Source organism: Sceloporus occidentalis, unplaced genomic scaffold, assembly GCF_023333645.1.
Source record: "Sceloporus occidentalis isolate IW3139 unplaced genomic scaffold, rSceOcc1.0.p SCAF_14, whole genome shotgun sequence".
Taxonomy (NCBI): Eukaryota; Metazoa; Chordata; class Lepidosauria; order Squamata; family Phrynosomatidae; genus Sceloporus; species Sceloporus occidentalis.
The window spans coordinates 14,537,501-14,542,075 of record NW_028316994.1 but is presented as its reverse complement, the minus strand read 5'-3'; the positions used below and the strand labels follow the sequence as shown (position 1 = coordinate 14,542,075).

The window sequence follows — 4,575 nt, the reverse complement described above, 5'->3', positions numbered from 1 at the left end:
CATGTAAATGTTTCTAGAATTTAAGAGGCTCATTGAGATCATCTTGTGGCATTGGTACAAATCACTGCTTCATGCCAAGATTGCCAAGGTGCCTTTGAAGAAATTATATCCATTCTTGCTCACAAAAAATGTGATTACTGTATCATTCCCAGCATAAGGTCTTGGGCATGAAAAGTGGGTGAAAATATGATAACACACAGAGAGAGAGAGAGAGAGAGAGAGAGAGAGAGAGAGAGAGAGAGAGAGTAGAGAGCTGGGCCAAAATTAAGAAGATGAATTTCAGTGTGGATAAATATAAGTTACTACAGCATAACTGAAAGAATTGTACACAAAGATAGGATTAGTGATACTTGACATACATGAAAAGGATCTGGGGCTCTTAGTGGACTACAAGCTAATCATGAGTCAACAGTGTGATTTAGCAACAAATCTGGGCTGCATGAACAGGAGCATAGTATCCAGATCAAGGGAAGTAGTTGTTCCACTCTATTCCTGTTTGGTCAAGCCATAGTTTAAGGGCCGGCTCATCCATATAGGCGACCTAGGCAGCTGGCTAGGGCGGCAAAATTTAGGGGCAGCATTAGAAACACTATTTTCCTGTGTTTCTGTGTTTCTTATTGAAACTCCATTCCAAATGTCACAGCAATAAAAAAATCTTTAACCTGCAGAAACCTAATTTTTTTGGGACTAATTCTCAATACTATGACGAGAGATTGAAACCTAAGTTTTATGTCATGTTTAGCTTTAACAAACAAAATAGCGGAAACCAAGGGGTGAAAATAATTATGAGGGGCGGTGGGGTGCCAAAATATTTCTTGCCTAGAGTGGCCAAATACCCAAAGCCGGCCTTGGAAAGATATAAACAAGCTGTAACTTGTCCAGAGAAGTGCTACCAGGAAGAATGAAGATCTGGAAAACAAGTCTTATCAGAGACAACTTAGGGAGCTGGGTATTCTTAGCTTGGAGGAGAGAAGACTGAGAGTTGACATGACAGCTCTCTTTTTAATATCTAAAGACAGTGGTGTCTCTAGGGTTGGTGTCACCTGATGCAGTAACTCCTGGTATCACCGTCCCATTGAGCTCCTCCTATACCACACCACACAGAATGCTTAGTAATTTTTTTTTTGTGGCAATGATATCCAAAAAAATGTAATTACTGTATATCACTGAATGTAATGGTAATGGCGTTGACATAAACAACTGGCAAAATTAAAATGATATCTTTAAATAACAAGAGTATACCCACAGCCTAAATGTATTTACACGTACATAGTTTCATGTGGCTAAAGTGAAAATTGGTAAGGCGTGATGATTTTAAAGATTTTTTTTTAAAAAAATAAATTTTAAATGTTAAAATTTTAACATTTTTTTTTTAAAAAACTGGGCATCTCCTTTCTCCTCCTCATGAGCTTTGCCTCACTCATACCATCTCTTCAGTGTTTTAAAGAGACACAATTTAACACCAGAGTCCATTTCTGCCCAAAGGCAGATGTTTGGAGAGCAGTCACATCATTCCCTCTTAGGGTCTCACCTTGCATGGGCTGCACCCCACATGCCCCCTACTGATGCTCCTGTCTAAAGCTATGTTATGGGAGAAGAGGGAGGGAGCCTGTTTTCTGTTGCTTGGGAGACTAGAATGGAAAGCGACGGATTCAAATTGCAAAAAGAAAATAAAAGATAAATCCATGAATATGTTAGAAATAACTTTTTAAAAACTGTAATAGCTAGTCACCTTGGGAGATGGGCTGGACTCTCCTTCTTTAGAGGTCATTAAAGAGAGTTTGGATGGGCATCCTTCTGAGGTGCTGTATATTCTTACACAGAAGGACTTTGAACACACTGCAGAAATAATTTCGTTGGAGATTGCTTTAACTGCCCTGACTCAGTGCTAGGGAATCTTAGGCAATGTAGTTTATTGTGGTACTAGAGCTCTCTGACAGAGAAGGCTCAATGTCTCACAAAATGACAGTTTGAAGAATTCTTTAGCATTGAGCCATGGAAGTTAAAGCGATCTCAAACTGGATTATTTCTGCATTGTGTTTTGGATCTAGAGAGACCCCCATGGGGTCCTTCTAAGATTGTACCTCCTTGCTTGCACTCAGATCCACTCCCCCTTCAATCCGAGCCCACCCCACACAGATCACCAAGAAGAGACCACAAAATAGGTAGTGCATGTGCCATTTATTTCCCCTTTTATTCACCAAATGCACACATCTGTAGAAAGACTTGATTTCACAATTCCAGAGTAAAATCTGAAAGAGTGCAAAGGGAGGGGCAATGCTGGATAAGGGTTGGTTTTACATTTGTTCCTAGGATTTCCTCACACTCCCCTGGGCACCAAATCCACTAAGAAGCAGGCAGGTGAATTCATCGCCTTTCTCCCAAGAAGATCTTTTGATTCTAAGCCTGCTATAAGCAAAGGAAGATTTTTCAATCTTATCCTTCAAGATTGGAGTGCTGACATAATTACTCTCAGGCAGAGCATTGTTATTCTGGTACCAGTGGAGGCGAGTCCAGAGGTCTGGGTAAAATCCTTGAACAAGGCAGGTGAGGCCCACATGTTCTAAGCCAAGGCGCAACTCATCAGGGTGAGGGTCATAGACGTAAACTAGCGGAGTGATGTCCTTGCCTTTTTGAAAGTAGAAGAGAGGAGAAAGAGAGAAGAGAGACAAAGGTTATTCAGTTTAAGACAAACTGGTGGAAGCAGTTTGGTCTCCATGAACAAAGTCACCTGTGACTTGCATCTCAATTAAGCATGCACACCCATTTAAAAATATCACCCTCTACCAGATCATATTCCAGAAACCAGATCATAGAAGAGCCATTATCCAGGGAATAAGCAGGCAATAAACAGCCAAAGACCATTCACAGGAATTTCTAATCAATGATTTGTTGCTATTTATTGCCTGGTTGTTCCTGGGATAATGGCGCTTTAATAGCTTTTCATTGTGACATCATGTGAAAACCTTCATCACAACTGTGTGATTTTCATGGGATATACCTAGAATAATGGCACTTTAATAGCAATGTCATGTGAAAATCTTAATGACAAATGCATGATTTTCATGGGATAATCACCGTTTATACTTCCAATTGTCCCCATGTGATAAAGTCCCTAGACTCATTTAGAGATCTAAAATTTCTTGGTGGCTGGTAGCAAATGGCTGTTAATAGTGTTTAAGTTTGCTTTTAATAGTGAAGGTGAAATAGATCCTAAGTGAGAGTATCATAAAAGCTGAAATGCATTTACCTGGAGTTGTTCACATCCCTTCCAGATTTACTTCACTTACAATAAACTCTTGTTCAGCTTTTAACTTTCATACACACGAAAGGCAAAAATAAAATAGAATCCTTTTGACAACAAAAAGGACATACCTAAATCTTCAGAAAAGCCTATTGATTTTCCTCTCCCTTGAAAGGTCCTCCATCACAAATTCACAAGGTACAAAGGGTCTGGAAATGATGCATGTATGTGGCACCCTAAGCCTACTTCTATTATATACTTTGAAATGCCTTGCATAGCTTAAGTTGGCTTGATATGCACTTGAAGTGTAAGTAGTTGTGAAATCTGTAAATGTATATTAAAAAATCACCAGGAGAAGAGACTAAGTAGTATTAAAAAGAAAGAGGCCATGGCGAGGATCACTGACCTTCAGACAGAAGAGGGGAAAAAAAGACGTGAAAAGGGGAGAAAAGGGAGGTGGACTCACCTGGAACATCACGGGAAGAAATTATTGGCAAGCTGGCCCCAAAGGCAAGGAGTCCAATAAGGAGGCAAAACATTCTGGAATGGATGGTGAGACTGAATGTGAGTCTCTGTGGCACATTCAGTGTCCTTATATAGTGTTCTGGAAGACTCTGGGCAGCAAAGCAGGTATTTGTCAGCTGACCCATGCAGTGTCACTGGAAAATTCCAGAAGACACTGATTCTTGAGAGTCTTTAGCAAACTTCTGCAGAATCAAGTAAGTAACTGGAATCAGTTGCACATCCCAGGAGTTACAGGAACACTGAGCAGGTAAGGTCACCTGATGATCTGGCCATTTGCCAGTTCTTCAAATACCCACTGATAGAAAATGAGTCATTGGAAATATAAGTAGAAAAGAGACAACAATAAAAAGAAGGAAGGAGAACCAACTAATTAAAGAACAGTATGCAACGTAAATAACAACAAGAAGTTGGCAGTGATTAAAACAACCAGAAATTCAAGAACGAGTTGGCCATGGGCACACAGGATTTCTATATTGAGGTAGTGAAGTAGATGAGTTCTTGGACTCTTACTTCTCCGATCAAAAAATTGGTACCATGAATAGAAATAACACAGAAAGAATAGGGATAGGTTCCTACACTGCACGCATGCACGCACACACACACACAAAAGCAATTCCTTATATTTTAGCAAATGCATGGATCAAGACGCTCTGGGAGCAGGCCAAAGTATCCTGGCCCCAGAGCTGTGCCAACATCTCCCCATTACCTTGGGCCCTCCATTCAATTGGCATGAGCATCTAGGGATGTAAAGAATATTCTCCAAAATTCGAAAATTAGGAGAAAAATGGCAATTTCGAACATTTCTA

At 40.1% G+C, this 4,575-nt stretch overlaps 1 long non-coding RNA gene across 1 annotated transcript in view; it reads right to left on the bottom strand.

The window, feature by feature from the left end:
• Nucleotides 1–2,166: 2,166 nt before the first annotated feature.
• The window catches only part of LOC149304173 (uncharacterized), an 18,482-nt gene continuing 16,073 nt past the window's right edge, over nt 2,167–4,575 (bottom strand). Inside the window, exons 2-3 of the long non-coding RNA XR_016272021.1 lie at nt 3,711–4,064; nt 2,167–2,629 (exon numbers count right to left, since the gene is read on the bottom strand). This is a non-coding gene — a long non-coding RNA (uncharacterized LOC149304173). The remainder of the gene's footprint in view (nt 2,630–3,710; nt 4,065–4,575) is intronic.